General features: G+C 47.1%; 1 long non-coding RNA gene across 1 annotated transcript in view; it reads right to left on the bottom strand.

Moving 5' to 3' along the window:
- The window catches only part of LOC131489295 (uncharacterized), a 116,583-nt gene that overhangs the window by 8,922 nt on the left and 88,683 nt on the right, over positions 1-18,978 (bottom strand). Inside the window, exon 2 of the long non-coding RNA XR_009250470.1 lies at positions 12,315-12,767. This is a non-coding gene — a long non-coding RNA (uncharacterized LOC131489295). The remainder of the gene's footprint in view (positions 1-12,314; positions 12,768-18,978) is intronic.

Below are 18,978 nucleotides of genomic sequence, written 5' to 3' on the forward strand. Positions count from 1 at the left end.
TGACTGGATGAATCTGGAAGACGTTATGACAAGCGAAGTAAGCCAGACGCAGGAAGACAAATACAATATGATATCGCATATATGAGGAATCTAGAAGAGTCAAACTCAGCAACAGAGAGTGGAGTGGTGGTTACCAACGGCTCGGTAGAGAGGGAAACGGGGAGGTGTTGGTCAAAGGTACAAAGTTTCAGTGAAGCAACATGAATAAATCCGAGACGCATACAGCACGTTGTCTATAGTCAACAGTGCTGTACCATAGACTTCAAAGGTTGCTGAAGGTAAATCTTGTGTTCGGATATTATTATCCTATCAGGAATGAATGAATGAATGAATGAGGCAGGGGGAGGGGACTTTTATAGTGATGGGTAGGCTTATGGTACATATACAGGGATGATTTCACAGGTGTATGCTGATCTCATTTCGTCAAGTCGTATATACTATAAACGTACAGCTTTTTGTGTATCAGTTGCCTCAATAAAGTTGTTTGAAAGGAAAAAGATTCCAACCAGTTACACCCCAGTAAAAAGTGCTAGCTCTCAGGGTATAACATACTCCACTAAAACACATTCATGGATATACGAGTAGATTCATTAAAACACACACACACACACACACACACACACACACACACACACCATCCTCCTCCACAGCTACAGGAAAAACCAAGGTGAGCAGCAAGGAATTTTCAGATAATGAGAGCTTACCACTACAATGAAGCCATTGATAGGCAACGCTGAAAGGTCCAAGGAGGGGAGAGATTTGATGGAAATGTGATAGATGTGGGAAAAGGCCAATAAAGCCTCCATTCTTCCTGAGACCTTGGCCACCGAGGCATCAGGATGTGACCTGGGAACATCAGCTCCCAGTGGGCCACGAGGTCAGGACGGTCAGAAATACCCATGGGCCAAACTAACAGATACATGGAGAACCTGCCACATGAGACCGTGACAACGAACAGTTATCAAGTGTCAATGAGACGTATGGAGCTGAGCTTTGGAATCTATCGATCCCTCTTATGCCAGGTTCCCAGAAGGCATTTCCACCTGCAGCCACGTGGGTGCAACACCATTTACTCAACCACCATTTCAGGTTCCAACTTATGGACTGTAGGGAGCAGGCACGTGATCATCACCACAGTGGGACTTAGAATAGAAATGGAGCCCGGGTGGCTTAGTATGTTAAGCACCCAACTCTTGATTTCAGCTCAGGTCATGATCTTACGGCTCTTGGGATCGAACCCCACATCAGGCTCTGTGCTGACAGCACAGAGTCTGCTTGGGATTCTCTGTCTGCCCCTCTCTCTGCCCCTCCACTGCGCTCTCTCTCTCTCTCAATAAATAAGCTTTTATAAAAAAAGAATACAAATGGAGACCGTGTCAAACCCATCTGTCAGAATTCAAAAAAACAATGAAATGAACGTAGATTGTAAAGTATATGAATGATGAAATATCATCTACACACGAACACTATGAAAAACAAAAAAGCATCTAACCAAAGTTCTGACTATTTGGAACCTTCGATGAACTAAAATTCCTTTCTTCTTCTTCTGGGGGGGAAGAATGGATCCAAAAAATAAATGAAGCTGGATTCAGAAATTTAGTCAAGGGGCACCTGGATGGCTCAGTCGGTTAAGCATCTGACTTTGATTCAGGTCATGATCTCACGGTCTGTGAGTTCAAGCCCCACATTGAGATCTGTGCTGACAGCTCAGAGCCTGGAGCCTGCTTTGGATTCTGTGTCTCCCTCTCTCTCTGCCCCTCCCCTGCTCTCTCTCTCTCTCTCTCTCTGTCTCTCTCTCAAAAATAAATAAACATTAGAAAAATCTTTTTCCAAGGTCTTTTTTTAAATATGAAATTGATTGTCAAATTGGTTTCCATACAACACCCAGTGCTCATCCCAACAGGTGCCCTCCTCAATACCCATCACCCCCCCTCCCCTCCCTCCCACCCCCCATCAACCCTCAGATTGTTCTCAGTTGTTAAGAGTCTCTTATGGTTTGGCTCCCTCCCTCTCTTTTTTTTCCTTCCCCTCCCCCATGGTCTTCTGTTAAGTTTCTCAGGATCCACTTAAGAGTGAAACCATATGGTATCTGTCTTTCTCTGTATGACTTATTTCACTTAGCATAACACTCTCCACTTCCATCCACATTGCTACAAAAGGCCAGATTTCATTCTTTCTCATTGCCATGTAGTATTCCATTGTGTATATAAACCACAATTTCTTTATCCATTTGTCAGTTGACGGACATTTAGGCTCTTTCCATAATTTGGCTATTGTCGAAAGTGCTTCTGTAAACATTGGGGTACAATTGCCCCGATGCATCAGCACTCCTGTGTCCCTTAGGTAAATTCCTAGCAGTGCTATTGCTGGGTCATAAGGTAGGTCTCTTTTTAATTTTTTGAGGACCCTCCACCCTGTTTTCCAGAGCGGCTGCACCAGTTTGCATTCCCACCGACAGTGCAAGAGGGTTCCCGTTTCTCCACATCCTCTCCAGCATCTATAGTCTCCTGATTTCTTCATTTTGGCCACTCTGACCGGCGTGAGGTGGTATCTGAGTGTGGTTTTGATTTGTATTTCCCTGATGAGGAGCGACGTTGAGCATCTTTTCATGTGCCTGTTGGAAATTTTTTTTTTAAAAAAAGAAAGAAACTGAGGGACGCCTGGGTGGCTCAGTCGGTTGAGCGTCCGACTTCAGCTCAGGTCATGATCTCACGGTCCGTGCGCTCAGGCCCTGCATCGGGCTCTGTGCTGCCAGCTCAGAGACTGGAGCCTGCTTCCGATTCTGTGTCTCCCTCTCTCTCTGCCCCTCCCCTACTCGCAGTCTCTCTCTCTCTCTCTCTCTGCCTCTCAAAAATAAAGAAAACTATTTATTTAATAAATAAATGAAAGAAGAAAGAAAGAAAGAAAGAAAGAAAGAAAGAAAGAAAGAAAGAAGGAAATTGAGTCAAAAGGAGAGCTCAGAGCACATTCGACTTAACTCCCAGTGTCTTCGGTAACACTTGCATCTACATTCACTGGGCTGTGCATCCCATCTAGACAGAGGCCACATTTTTCTATCCACTGCTGCACCCTTAATCCCTAGCCAAATGCACAGCACGCAGTAGGAGGGCAGCAAGTATTCACTGAATCAAGGCGGACACCCCCTCCCCAGCCAAGCATCTCCTAGATATTGAATCATCAAAGAAAGACTTCGGTTGTGATCGTCACTGGCCAAGGCAAGAAGGGAGACTAGTTTCAAAAGGTTTTCAGAAATGAGGTGTGGTGGATTAAGGATGGCCAAAAATTCTTGCTACCCCTCCCACTGAGAGAGAAAATCTCACTCCCTTCCTCGGAATCTGTACCAAGTCTCGCGAACTTTTTGACCAATGTAGTAGGGCACTAAGAACATTCTCAAGCTTCTGAGGCTAGGTCATAGGCCACTTGTTACCTGCTTTCTTTGATCCTTCAGATGCCATAAAGAAGTTCAAGTATGCTGGGGTTTCTGTGCTAGAGAGATGTCTCTTGTAGGCAGTCTGGTAATGGTCCGAGCTGAGCCAGGCCCTCCAAGGCACCCGAGAAGTGAGTTAAACCATTCTGGACCCCGTAGACAAGGGGTCAGAACACTTTCTCTGTAACATGCCGGGTAATAAGCGTGTGTGGCCTTGCAGCTCCTAGGGTCTCTGCCACAACTAATCAACACTGTTGCTGTAGCATGAAAACAACCACAGACCAGTATGCCCCAAAAATGGGGATGGCCGTGTTCCCATAAAAACTTATTTACAAAAACAGGTGCCAGGCTGGGTGTGCCTTGCGGGCCACAGCTTTCTGACCCCTGCCCTAGACCAGCCCAAGTGACCTCTGATAATGCCGCATGAAACAGAAGAATCGCCTGGCTGAGCCCTGCCCAAATTCCTAACCGGAAAAAATCATTAAAAAATAAAACGGACCTTAAGTCACTGAGTTCTGGGCACTGTGTGCCCACAGCCATAGATACGTGGCACAAAAGAGGTGGAACCAGAAGTAAATTGGGAGGGTGAGGGGTGGGAAGGAGGTTGGGGTCCCTCGCATTTGGGTCCCCATAAGCACTCCAGTTCCGCGCAGGAACGAAGGGGAGGAGAAAATAAGAGCATTATGGCCCAGGACTGAAGGCTGCAGCCCAGAGAGAAGCAGAGGAGGGGGCGTGGCTATAGGACATCCTCAAGGCAAGACTCCAGGGGGCACTGTTCATGCTGTCTTCCCGTCAATGGTGCCCTTGAGGGAGGTACATTCCAGCTGCCCCAGGGTTAAGAAAGAGCAGGAGGTTAAGAAAGAGGCTTGGGGGCAGACGGACCCGGGTTTGCACCCTGGCTCCACCCCTCACCCACGGCACGATGGTGAGCAAGCTTCTAACCTCTCTGAAGCTCGCGTGCCTCACTTTTAATAGAACTCAGCTCCTAGGGACATGTGAAGATTAAGTAGGGCTACATAAGGAAAACTCCGGCACATAATAAGTCTTCAATAAATAGAGGTTTAATAGATATGTGTATATATGCGTGTGTACATACACACGCATGCATACACACACACACACACACACACACACACACACACACATTTCTCAGTAAAGGGGAAACCTACGGGTGCAATAAAAAGAAAATGCTGAATGGAGTCGAGTGTAGCTGAAGTCCAGGGTTTTCTAGAGCACGGATCCCTAAAAGTCAGCAGGCACACTCACAAACTGTGAGGCACTTTAACACATTATCTGATGTCAGTATGTTTAAGAATCACCTTGGGGTCCTTGCTGCAATGCATTTCCCCCTCTCCTTCCCACAAAAGATTCTGATTCAGCGGATCTGGGCTGGGATCCAGGGATCCAAGTTGTTAACAAGCACCCCGGGCTTTGCTGAGCCAAAAGGTCATCTGGTCACACTTGGAGAAACGTCTTTCTGCAAACCTCATGGCACAAAGAACCAGCTCAGGGTCACCCAGCCGGGTGGCGGCAGAGAAGCTGCGACGCAACGTCTGCCCCACAAAGCAGGTGCGCTGGCTGTTGCTGTTGCTTTTCTGGGTCCCCGGGCCCCTAGCAAAAAAAAAACAAAAAAACAAAAAAACAAAAGAAAACAAAACAAAAAACCTGGCATGGAGTAGCCACTCTGTGACTGTGGGTTGAGAAGAACGAAGGTGAGACCTGAATACACATTCGAGTTATAAAGCGGTTTGGGAACCTTCCAACCCAACCATCCCATTGTATAGATGGACACACTGAGGTTCTCATAGTGGGAAACCGTGGTTCCCACCCCCACCGAGAACAAAGGTCCACATCCTCAGCTCGGCACACTCCCCTCCCTTCCGCACCCCCCCCCCCACCATGTCAGACTTTGCTGAGGAAACGAGGCATGTGCTCTGGTCAGGGGTAAACTGAAGCCCAGAGTGATCAAATCCCACTTAGTTCCCGTTACACTATAAATCTCGGCATTATGTGAAACGTGGTGGGGAAGCAGAATCGTGAAAATCGTCGTGAAATCAGTCCTTTCTGGGTCTGGCGAAAATCGCTCTCAACCTGTCACTCTGTGATTCCATGTTACGGCCCTGAGATCAGTCTCAACAATCCTTTCTGTAACTCAAAAAAAAAAAAAAAAAAAAAAAAAAAAAAAAAAATATATATATATATATATATATATATATATATATATATATGGAATTGCTAATGTCCCCAGCTCCCTTTAGTGAAGGGAGCAGGTGCCAGAAGGGACAGAGGGATAACAGGAGATAACTGGATGCTGGACGTGCAAGGTGGCTGAGGCTGGGAGCACAACGTGTGATCCCCGGGTCTGTTCATTTTATCTGGACGACACTTCTTACAAACAGGGAATGAAAGATCGGAGCCTGCACCCTCTAGATGTTTCTGGACAATGCTCAATCCATCCCTTTCTACACAAAAGGGTTGTTTTGTGGTCCAGCTATGCGCGCGCACACACACACACACGCGCGCGCGCGAAGTTCATGTTATGTGTGGGACTCTCCTGTCAAGCACATATATTTGAGTCTAGCTACTGTGTAACTCCGCTAAATGGAGAAAAGCTCTCAGCCTCCATTTTTTAATCCCTAAAATGGAAATGTATATAGGTATATATATATATATATATATATATATATATATATACCTATATACACATATACATACATATATATACACACACACACATATACTTTACACGGTTTTCATGAAGTGTCAGTAAGTATAAGGATTTTGCCAGATTCCAAGCACACAGGGGACGCTAAATAAACTGCAGCTGCTCACAGCAGCAATAGGGACAGAGAGCCTGGCATCAGGAAGCAGACCACTTGTGTTTATAATCATACCTCTTCCGCTTACTGGCCAGAGAACTTTGGGGAAATGACTCAGCCTCCGGGCACCTCGATTTCCTCGAATGTAAAATGCGGGCAGTAATCATAGGACCTATCTCCTAGGATGGAGAGGCTGATTCCTTTCAGGTAAAGTGCCTGGCCCGGAGTAGGTGCTCAATAAACGGTAACTCGCGGCTTGGGGTTTCTGATTTAGTTCTTTTTTGAACTACCAACCTGAGGTCTACAGATTGTCCAGCAGATTTTCCACGTGGCCGGGTCGGTTCGAGAAAGCCGACGCGGGTCATTTTGCTACAGGCCCCAAAACAACCGCTGTGTGAAAGTCAGAGGCTCAGTTCTGTCTAGAAACCAGCAACGGTGGGTTTCTTTATTCTCATTTCCCGTCAGGATGCCCATAACGTTTTCTGTGTAAAGGGGGTGAAGCTGGGAGCGCTTGGCAGGAGTAACTAAGACACAAAGAGCCAAGAAGCCCGCAAGAGAACTGTCTCTCTTCCCACAGAAAAGAGGAAAACCCAGAAATCTGTCCCGAGGCCGTCCTCCAAGAACGCTAAAGCTGGAAGGGACCAGGGGCTGAACAAGCCTGGTGACTTCTAAACCTGGCTTTGATTAACAGTCACCTTGGGAGGACCCTGAAAGCTACATTCGCAGCCCGGGGCAGGGGGGGGGGGGGGGGGGGGGGGGGAGGTTGGAGGCTCTAATGCAATAAGGATGGGCCTGGGAATCTGCATTTTGACATCTTTTGCCACAAGTGATTCTAACATGATTTTAACAAAAGGCTCTAGGGTAGCCTTCTGGGGTCACCGATCCAGCTGAGTTGCAACCGATGGGGAAACTGAGGCTGGAGGAAAGAAACTGATTTGTCCAAGGCCAACCGGAGGCACGGATGGGACTCCAACCCAAGCTTCTCTACACTCTACCTTATTTTTCCCCCCCTCAGGTTGGCTTTGTCACAGAAAATCCAGTGGCATCCTGCTGGCCCTCTAGCCATCACTTCCCCCGCTTTTTCCAGAGGTGCGCCCCCACCCCCTATCCTTTTTCTTGCCCAAGCAGCTGTTCAGAAAATCGGTAAGACCACACTGGGAAACAGAAGTGGGGATTTTTGCATATTTATAGAAGCAGCCATTAAAACTATTAACAGACCATCAACACTGAGTTGGCTGGGAGCCTTTTTTCTCTCTCTTTTTTTTTTTTTTTCTTTTGTGAATAGTGGACTGACTTGAGTATCTCTGATTGCAGCTACTGATTTGGGCCCCGCTCTGGTATTTAACTCTGCATCGGCCGTGCAGCAGCTCCATTAAAAGGTCACTGGACCCATAATGGCTGGACACCACTCAATTCTGCCAAAATCTTTAATCTCGAAAAAGCCACAAGACCAGGGCTCTTCCCCTCACCGCCCCCCCCCCCCCGCCCGCCCGCCCCGCCCCTGGTGCATGAAGTTACCCAGGATTTAGGAGCAAACGGGATTAATGTTTCCAACCTTTCGGAGCTATTTGGATAAGTATGCCTGATGGTCTAGATTTCTCGACTCAGGAGACAGAGAGTTTATGTGTATATTCTTTATGGGGCAGACTTTGTCATGGCCTTCATAATGGAGGTTCCGATCGCGGCAGGAAATCAGATTGTATACAGAAACGCTGAGATGGGAAGGGTATCTGGTGACAGGCATTACTCCGAGCAAGGCTGGCGGTCCCGCCGATCGGCTGAGAGGGACAACAGCTAAAAGCTTAGAGTGAGAGCATGACCTTTCTCTTGTCTGTTGGTTGACCTCCCCTGACACTTTGGTAATAACGTGACACTACAGATACTCAGTAGGCGTCTAGCAAAGTTCAACCGGTGTCTCTGTCCATCCAGCGGGGAACTTCCAATCCCTAAGACAGAAAAAGCAGAGGAAAGCCGGTCCTGACCCTCTACGGGATCACTCTCACTCAACACAAAGGCAGCTCCAGAATCTAAAGAGCAGTGGAGGACGCAAGGTTTTGGAGGGAGCGCCAGGTTGGCCAAACCCAAGTCCTGATTCCGTGGCAAAGCCAGACTCCAGTCAGAAGGCACCAATGGCAACGGTAGACAAGACTGAAAAAACCAAAGAGGGGCTAGGCTACAGTGGAATTCTGATTGGCCAGGCTTGGGTCATGTGACCCCTTCCTTGCCAGGGAGATTTGCATACCAAGCACACTGACTTTCTACCTTAGTCACCTTCTCAAGAGAGTCAGGACCAATGGAATGTATTGATAAAGAGACTAATAATGAGATGTATTATAGGGAATCGGCTCACAGAACCGGGGAGGCTGACCCATCCTCAGGGCTACAGGGTGAGTTGGCAAGCCGGAGACCCAGGAGAGCTGCCAGAGTTTAGTTGTAGTCTGAGTCCAAAGACCTAAGAACCGGAAGAGCTAAGGGTGTCATTCTCTTCGCAGGATCGGCAGCCTCAACCCCCAAGAAGAGCCCATGTTTCAATTTGGGTCCAAAGGCAGGAAAAAAAGCTGATGCAGGGGTCAGGCGAAAAGAATTCTCTTTTTTTTTTTTTTTTTTTAATGTTTTATTTTTATGTATTTATTTATTTATTTAAGAGAGAGAAAGAGAAAGCACACAAGCAGGGGAGGGGCGGCGGGGGGGGGGGGTGGGTGGCACAGAGGATCCGAAGCAGGCTCTGCACTGACAGGCTAACAGCAGCCAGCCCGACGTAGTGCTCGAACTCACCAACCGTGAGATCGTGACCCCAGCCGAAGTCGGAGGCTCAACAGGCTGAACTACCCAGACGCCCCAAGAAGAATTCTATCTTACTGGGGGGGGGGGGGGGGGGCATCCACATGGAGTTTTATTATTATTATTATTATTATTATTATTCAGGCCTTCAACTGATTGGGTAAGGCCCTCCTCCCCCTACATTCAAGAGGTCAACCTGCTTTACCCAGTCCCCCGATTTAAAAGTTAATCTCATCCCAGAACAGCCTCACAGAAACATCCACAATAACATTTGATCAACTCTCTGGGCACAGCATGGCCAGCGACACCAACATACAAAATTAACCTTCACGCTTCCTAGAAGGCCACTGGATCCATCAAGGTTTGACCAGAGAAACACAACCAGTAAGAGATACATATTAAGGGATTTGTGGCAAGGAACTGGCTTACAAGACTGTGGGTGCTGGCTTTGCAATTCTGAAATCCCGAAGGAAAGGGCAGGCCAGCAGGAAGGATAGGCTGGAACTCTCCAGCATGAACCGAAGGTGCTGGCCACAGGGCGAGTTTCTTCATTAGAAAAGCCTTGGGGCGCCTGGGTGGCTCGGTCCGTTAAGTGGCCGACTTCGGCTCAGGTCATGATCTCACAACTCGTGAGTTCGAGCCCCACATCTGACAACTCAGAGCCTGGAGCCCGCTTCCGATTCTGTGTCTCCCTCTCTCTCTCTCTCTGCCTCTCCCCTGCTCACGCTCTGTCTTTCTCTCTCTCAAAAATCTAAATATTAAAACATTAAAAAAAATTTTTTTTAAGTTAGTTTCTTAAAAAAATAAAAAATCTCAACTCTGTTCTTAAGAGCTTTGGTCTGATTAAGTCAGGCCTGGCCAGATCCCCTGGGATAATCTCCCCGTACTTAAAGTCAACTGATTATGGATCTCAATCCCATCTGCAACGTATCTGCATAGCAACCTCCAGGTTAGCGTTTCACGCCATCACTGAACACTCTGGCCCAGCCTCGTTGACAGAAAATTGACCATCACGCAGCCTGTATTTTCCAGAAGGACGGGGTAAAAGAACCAGCGGGCAGTCAGCACACTCGACGTCCAGAAAACAGGGAGGCAGAGAGAGTGGAGAAAGGGGGGGGGGGGGAATGCAGCAAGTGCCCTTCTAGAGTGGGCCAGCAGGCTGGGGAATCACTACGCCTCCTCCTCAGTGACTCTAAACGGCCGCTGTCACCTTTGGGACCGTTAGGGGTGCTACTCAGTAGCATCAGTGACCCTCTGACTTCCATCTCTGCTTCAACGGCCCTAATTTGGGTTTTTATCATGTCTCCCTCTGGTTTGGCACCTTCCCCCCCAACCCCCGCCTTCCACACGGCTCCAGTCAGTGCCCTGCCCGCTTCCCCTCGGTACCCCCCAGAGCTCACCTGAAACTTCGGTGACGATCCCTGCGCCTGGCTTCCTACCCCAACCGCGTCATCTCTGTCCAAGAAGGTTCTCTGGCTGGGAGCACTAGGGACATACAGGGAGCACCAGGGACTGGATGTCCCAGGGGCCTCCTTCCACCGGGGGTGGGGGGATCCAATGGATAAATCCCCCAGCTTCCTCAGCCACAGCGGAAGAAGCCTGATGTTTCCACAATGTCGCCCAGAGGCCTGAAGGAATGGAACCCCACTTGCCCCATAGCTTACCCTGTCTTCACTGGCTTTCTCCCCGCGCCCTGCCTCACTTCCTCACTCCCTCCCCGTGCTTCCTGGGGTCACATCCCAACTAGACCACTTCAACCCAAATCCTTGCTTCGGGATCTACATGTTGGAGAGCTCAAACAGAGAAACCACGAAGTCTGGTCATGCAGGAACACAATTTGGCCCACCGTATTCCTCCCTGGAAAAACCATCCTTGACCTCTGAACAGGCAGATTCCCAAGTGGGGAGTTCGGGGGTCCCACTGACTGCTTTGGCTTCGTCTCCTGCCTTCCCACGCGTATCGTTCTCTAGGCAACTCGGAGTACCTTGAAAACACCATAATGGGTCCTGCCTCTCGGTCTTTAAACACAAGATATCATCTGCCAAGCGCTGGCCCCTGGGCCCTTCAGCCCATCAACTTCACTTCGATCTAGTGAACTCTTCTCACAGAGGATGCATTCAAAGGCTTTCCTGCCTTACAACATCTTGTGAACACCATTCCCCACTGTGTACATCTCTCCCATCAGACAACGAGACTCCGAGAGCAATGATAGTGCCTTATTTTATCCTTAGATCATAATACAAAGACTAGCGCGTTATGGGGATTCCACGAGGCTCGTTGGATGCATCGCTAACTGAGTACGCTTACTAGCTCAGTGAGTAGTAACATCCATTTCCGCCTCTCTGCCCACAGTTTGCTTCCTAATTAAGAAAAATAAAAGTATTCCATGGGGCGCCTGGGTGGCTCGGTCGGTTGGGCGTCTGACTTTGGCCTGGGTCACGATTTCGCTGTTCATGGGTTCAAGCCCCACACCGGGCTCTGTGCTGACAGCTCAGGGCCTGGAGCCTGCTCCCACTCTCTCTGCCCCTCCCCCGCTCACGCTCTGTCGCTCTCTCCTTCAAAAAATAAACATTAAAAAAATTTATGAAAAAGAAAAATATTCCAAAAGGACTCCGGATTTGACGGAATGTTGATGCGTTAAATGCGTGTTTATGAGCCCCGACCATTGACTGGGATGTTCAGGTTGAATAATGATCATGGACGAGGCTTTGTAAATTGCCAAGTACCAAGAATATACTCAGAGTTGTTTTCATTTTAGATGACATCAAGGAGCGAGAAACAAGAAAAGTGAGAGAGCGTGTGTGCCTTGTCCAAGGTCATTCGGGAAGTAAATAGGAAAGGCGGGATTCGAGTGAAGTTTCTGACTCTCGTCCCCATATTTTCTACATACAAATGGGCACCGTCTCAGGGCACGAAAGCCTTGAAAACAGGGCCACGGATGCAGGAACAGTAGACAAGGCAAGGCTTTCCTAGAACCCTTTGGAGACAAAGGGTCAGGGTTTAGCAAACCCAAAGAGTGGCTGCCGTTTGAGTGCCCTCGACCTGGCTCTTTGTACGCATTACCTGTAAGCTGTACGACGATAAAATTTCTGCTAAGTATTTAGCTCCAACTTACAGACGAGCACATAGAAACTCGGATTTAAGTCACTCATCTGCGAAGCATTGGAGCTCAGATCCAAACCCAGAAATGGCCAATTCCAGAGCCTACGGTCTGCTCCATCCAGCCCCTCTCAGAAAATAATAAAAGCTGACATTTTTTAAGCAGCTCCTGTGTACCAGGCACTTACTTCCGTCCTCGTAATAATCCAGGAAGGCTGCTTCGATGATAACTTCCCCAGTTTGGCTGGCGAGGAGGCTGTGTTTCATGCACAGTAAGTCAGTGTTGCAAGGTCAGAGGCAGAACGATGCTGTGGCCCTTTCGGACATCAGAGGGCACTTCTTTCCATGTCTTTCCATGTCTCTGAGCTCCGATTGTACATCGGAACACACAAAGAGCTCTGTAAATCTCCAGGCCCCATCTCTTAAAAGTCTGATGCAGTAAATGCCTCCACAAGGAAACAAATATGGAAACATTTAGATCGATAGAGGCGAAGAAGAGAGGGCTGTTTGGTCCAAGCTGCAGCATAACAGAGAAATCCATAAGATCCCTGTAAATGTAACATCCATCCTCCCGTGGCCGACGAGCTGGCGATCGAGAAAGCAGAAAACTCTGACCTCAACTCCGTGTGGCCTGAAGACAGCTGAGAGAGAGAGAGAGAGAGAGAGTCACAAGAGAAAAAATAAAGTATGAGCCTCCTTTAAGGTGGGGATTTCAAAAGCAGCTCTCTTGAACTGGTGAAGTCAGAGATAGGATAGCTTCATAAATGGCTACTTGGCAGCCGTAAACTGTGATAAATTTGTTCTACATTCGTAGACGTGGAAAGACGTCCAGGGCATGGTGAAAAAAAAGCAGATTGTAAAATACCATGAACGGACTATGTATGCCCGTGATAGTATATAGTATCGTTTTTATTATGCGTATATAGGAAGTATGAATATATTATGTGTGACTATATTATGATCCTACTTGTACATGTTGCTTAAACACACCCAAACAACATAGACGGATGTCCATCAACACATTAACAGTGGCGGACCATTGGGGGATCTGTGTTTCCCTTCCTTCCTTCCACGAATATGTACTGAGCTCCCACTTTGTACCAGACACCCTCTCTCTTCCTTCAGCCTATGTTTAATTGCTTGAGAATTCTAGAAGCATGGATTTACGGGCACCTGGATTCGCAGCGAATTTGAAAATAAAACGGTCTCCTGTCAATAGCCCCAATAACCCCCGATGGCGGCGGGGGGGGGGGGGGAACGCTGGTGATATTTATAAGGCGACTCGGGAGAAGAAGGAAGGTAGGAGACAGACAGCACAGCCTGAGAGAGAATCCCGGACCCCCACCCTCTTCTCCGCCCCCACACACACGGTTCTGGTTTTTTGTTGTTGTTTTTCGCATGGGTTGTTTTGTTTTGTTTTGTTTTGTTTTGTTTTGTTTTGTTTTTTGGTCGGGGGTCACCATCTGTAGATTTGCTCTGCACAAAAATAAAGCCATCCATCTCCCTTATGGTGGTGTCATGTAAGCTCAGGAAAAACCACAGTGCTCAAGGGGGGCCCTGGGTGGGAAAAACACTTATCTGCCTCAGCCGGGTTCAGAGCTCTCCCCCGAAGGCATCCTTCCCTAGACTCAGGGGATGGGGGTTGTTTATCCCCTGGCACACAATGAAATGTCGGGAACACATGTTCAGGGTGAGGTGGAGCCCGATGAAGGTTAAAAATGGAACAGCGGCTTTGATCCCCAGCCAACACCAATGACGCTCGGGGTTGGGGCCAGAGTGAGACGTCATGTTCCCTCGCTGTCTCCGCAGAAGGTGCAGACAGTCCCCTCCCGAACTCCAAAAGCAGACAGGGCCCCAGACTGGAAAGTGGAAGAAAGACCCCAGGCAAGAAGGGACGCCTGAGTCTCAGGGAAAAGCAGGCCTCCTATGGGCCAGCCAGGGGGCTTTCTCTGCTTTTAATGGGGAGCCTCCACCGGGCCATTCATTATCTGATGGTACCAGGACTTGAAACAGGACCCTCCCTGGAGCGTCCACTGGAGAGGGCACAAAGTTAGCAGGCCCCCGCATCTCAGTCTCTCTCCTGACTCATCTGTGGCCGCCATTTTGTAATCCTTTCCCTAGACTCTTTCACTGTCTGTTTATCTAGGCATTCTTCACTCCACCAGCAAATTGTGCTGAAAGTCTGGTCTGTTCCCAAACTGGGCCGGATGCTGGATATCTAACAGCGAAGAACACCCAGTCTCTCCTTCCAGGTCTTGAGGTCTGGTGGGAAAGAGAGGCACAGAAAAGACAGTTGCAACAGGATAGACTAAGTGTTCTGAGGTGGATAAGTATAGGGTGCAGGAGCCCACAATGAGGGAGGTAACCTGGGCTTGGTAGAGAAGGGCAGGAGAGGAACCCTAGAGAAAGATGGAGATATTTTTTTTTTAATTTTAATGTTTATTTATTTGAGAGAGGGGGGAGGGGGAAGATAGAGAGCAAGACACAGAATCTGAAGCAGGCTCCAGGCTCCGAGCCATCAGCACAGAGCCCGATGCAGAGTTCAAACTCGCAAACCATGAGATCATGACCTGAGCCGAAGTCAGATGCCCAACCGACTAAGCCACCCAGGCTCCTGAAAGATGGAGGTATTTAAACCAAGGCCTGGGGGCGCCTGGGTGGCGCAGTCGGTTAAGCGTCCGACTTCAGCCAGGTCACGATCTCGCGGTCTGTGAGTTCGAGCCCCGCGTCAGGCTCTGGGCCGATGGCTCGGAGCCTGGAGCCTGTTTCCGATTCTGTGTCTCCCTCTCTCTCTGCCCCTCCCCCGTTCATGCTCTGTCTCTTTCTGTCCCAAAAATAAATAAAAAACGTTGAAAAAAAAAAATTTAAAAAAATTAAAAAATAAAAAAATAAAAAAAAAAAAATAAACCAAGGCCTGGGGAAGAAAAGTAAGAGCTCACGAGGTAAACAAAGTCAGGCAAAAGTGTCTCAGGTGGAGGGAACAGCATGTGCAAAAGCTCTAAAGACAGACAAAGGGCACATTGGAGTAAACGAAACACCAGGACCCTGGGGTGAGGTGAGAAAAATTTTTTTTCTCTCTAAAGTGCAAGCTGCCTACAAAAAAATGAACTGGTCACCCCCAATTTTGGTTACCTTTACAATCAAATTGGCCAACTGCTTTCCATGGGATCGAGTGAAGAAATCATTGTTCTAATCAGAGTCAACACTCTTACTGAGCACACGCTAGGAGCCGTAACTCTTAGACACAGGATATCATGCGTCCTCATAAAAAATTGAATAACTTGAAGGTCACAGAGGTTACTTAAGCCCATCAAGTCCATATAGCAAGTTAAGCATACATGGCAGGAGGGGGCAGGATTTCAACCTGGAGCTTTGCACACCACTTACAGCATTCATTTGATCTTAGTAGAGATCGATTCCCTTATTAAGGTCCACTTGTGAGTCAACTACTTCCCAGCTCAGAGAAGAAGACTTCCTCATCCATCCCATCCATCCATCCATCCATCCATCCATCCATCCACTGAATCATCCACACAATCAATCACTGCGCATTCATTGTGTACCTCCTCTGGCAGGTCGTTTACATTGCCCCGTCTGTCTCGCCAACTGCCCCCATAATATTTTCACACTTTCAATTGTAGGAGATTCCCTCAGTCTTCCGAAACAAGATGGTACCTCAGAGATGGAACCGTTTATGGGTTTTCTCTGCAGCTCTACATAAGGTCATATTTCTAAATTCGCCCAGTTGCCTTAGCTGGTATCGTACATCGAAATCCACTAGAATATCCTAAGGTCATGCAATGCTTTAAGGTCTAAGGCATCAGCATGAACTATCAGGAGTAGAAATGAACTTTGAGATTACCTAGCTCAACCTCCTGGTTTCACAAATTATAAAATAAGGTATAAAAAGAAGTCAGCTTTCCCAACAGCACATGAATATTTGATACTGATGTTTGCTCATGTGACACTTGGGGCTAACGAGGCTCATCATCCGTGTCATGGTCATAGAATTCTGGGGTTAGGGAGAATTAAGTTTTCATATGGTACCGTATAAATCTGGGTCTAGCAGAATGGAGACAGCAGATGCGGTGCAGGGAGGTCCCAAGATCCCTTCATACAGGACATTCCACTCATCCCCAAAGTTAAGACCTCCTCTTCCAAGTTCTCTTCCCACTGTACACCTTTCTTCATCGGACTCATATTTATCAAATCCTGTCTGGATGTCTGTCCTCCCCAATGGCTTATCAGCTCCCTGAGAAACCACAGCTGTCTCATTTGCGCTTGTACATCTACAGCCTGTCACAGTGCCGAACGTGTAGTAGGTAGTCAATAAATACGTGTAGTATGCGATCCCAACACGGCTTCGGATTACACGTGAAGGGTGTCACCCAGGAGGATTCTAGAAATTTCTTCCAGAATTCTAGATTCTAGAATTTTCTCCTAGAATTCTGGACTTTTCTCTTAGGATTCTAGATTCTAGAATTTTCTCCTAGGATTCTAGATTCTAGAATTTTTCTTCTAGAAATTTCTCCGCATGTTAATATGGGTCTTTTTGTTAGTCATTAATTTTTTTCACTTTATCATGTTTCTCCTAATTAAACTGTTTGCTTCCTTTAAAAATAAAGCTAGTTCTCATTTATCTGAGGGCTTGATGGAAGGTAAACAGATAAGGAAAGACAGGTCTGGTTTCTTCACACCCTCAAATTCTGGTACAGGTGTAAGAGAAAAAGATGTCTTCTCACTCAGTCTGCTAACTCTATGAAATCTTCTGGGTAGAGTCATAAATCTCTCTATTGTGTTCAGTCCATTTTCTCAGGAGCAACAGGCAGAAAGATGAAATCCTGGAAGCTTCTAGAAGCAGGTATCCTAAAGCCCCAAATCTCTGTTGTGAGGGTAAGTGTTCACCAAAGAAATCTCGAAAAGGGCCAAACACAAAACAAAACAAAACAAAAAACGCCTGCACCCTCTCAGACAAGAGGCAGGATTTGAACAAACAAGGTCAACAGCTCCAACAGAGTTGCCATTCAAAGAGTGACAGAATACGACTTTCTTTGTCTCCAAGTGACAGGTGACACCATCCCACAGGCGCCTTCCCAGCACAGAGGGCAAGCTCGTATTCATTCTCCTGTGGCAAAGCCACCACCAGCCTTTTCAAGAAAACGCAGCTTTAACACCCAAGGAATTTGGCTTTTGGGGGAAATCTCATATCCTTTGTATTGCGGGGGCCCGTGCTGGTATGGAACCATGCCAAAGGCTACATGCGAGAAAAAGAAAAATGGGGGGGAAATATTGGGAGTGATTCCCAAAGAAAAGGATTCCCAGCCAAATTAGGGAGACAGGAAGTTGTTGGTCTTTTGGGTGCTCCTTGGCTGGGTACATTTGGGGTTTGTACGTTTTTGAGCTTTATCTCTGCTGGGTTGCTTTGTTGGTCTGTACTCTTAATGTTCCTTCCTGGGAAGACTGGAGTCTCAGTCGCCACAGAGAACATGGCATCCCGTCCCTGACACTTACTGCTTGTGCCGCGTTAGGCAAGAAAACTGTCATCTCTTAAAGTCTTGGGTCTGTGACATGGAGATGAGAATCAGAGGAACATTCTAAAGAGTTAATGAGATAAATCATGCACGGGGTCTGATGGAAGGGAAGCAAATATCAGCTTCCTTCTCCTTTCTTCTGTCCCCTCCCCGACTCCAAATCCTTTCTTAACTACCAGGAGCAACCTGGTGAAAATAATTTTAATCAGCTGCATCTGAAACGACGAGAGAATTTTTTTTTATTCTTTGCAGTGGGCGAAGACCGTAGATCTGGGAACTGAGCTATCATTGTCATTCTTGAATAATTTGGGGCACATTTTCCCTCTCTCAATATTCAAAGCAATAACAGCAATGCCACCCTATCTTTGAGAAACAGCTGTATTTGAAAATCATTCCCGGACTATCTGGAGACATTTACAGAAAGTCTAGGAATCCTGGAAACAAAAAGGGGCCTGAAAAATAGGGGCAGAGACAGAAATTTCCACCTTATGGGAAATGTTCAGTTTTGCATAGCTGGCATGTAACTGGGCAATATTAGCAATCCAAGTAGAAATAACCAAAATAAGATTAACTCCCACTTCTTAAATACGAAGTAGGTGCTGAACATTCTACTAAACACGTTATATATATACTATCTCATGCAATTCTCAGTGCAGGCCCCTGAGAAAGTTACTGGTATGAGTGCATTTTACTGAAGAGGAAAGTGTACTTTGAAAAGGTAGCATGTGTCTCTCTAAATCAGGTTCTGGTAGGCAGTCGAAGAAACAGGGTGACAGTCTAGATCCTTCTCGCTCCAGACCCTGAGCTCTTATCCTGGGGAGTTCAGAGTCCCCGAGAGGCTGACTTTCTTTCTCCCCCTTTTGAAACTTTTATTACAAATCTCTGTCTTAATCTATCTATCCTGTGACATTCTGTTTCTATGTCTCTCAATGTGTGTCTTAGTCCTTTTGGCTTTCACTGTTACATGCACGCGCACACACACACACACACACACACACACACACACACACACTGCACTGACCAGCAGTCTGGCTGGTACACCTGTCCTCTGCATTTTTATGACCCCAGTCTGTAGGTCAACCTGATAAAGTACAGTAGGTGATAACTAAACTTCCTAAAATTTCTATTAAACATTCTATATCCAAAGTCTTTATGGTATCTTAAAGTCTTGGACCAAACCTTTTGGACCTTTTCTTGGACCAAACCTTTCAGAGCTATATAAGTTATATCGGTCAGTTTTTGAGACCAGTGCACAGTTTTTTAGTCATTTTCTTACATCTTTCTCATAGATATTTGTTTTCTCTAAGAAGCAGAAGATCAG

The sequence above is a fragment of the Neofelis nebulosa genome, chromosome 11, assembly GCF_028018385.1.
Source record: "Neofelis nebulosa isolate mNeoNeb1 chromosome 11, mNeoNeb1.pri, whole genome shotgun sequence".
NCBI lineage: Eukaryota > Metazoa > Chordata > Mammalia > Carnivora > Felidae > Neofelis > Neofelis nebulosa.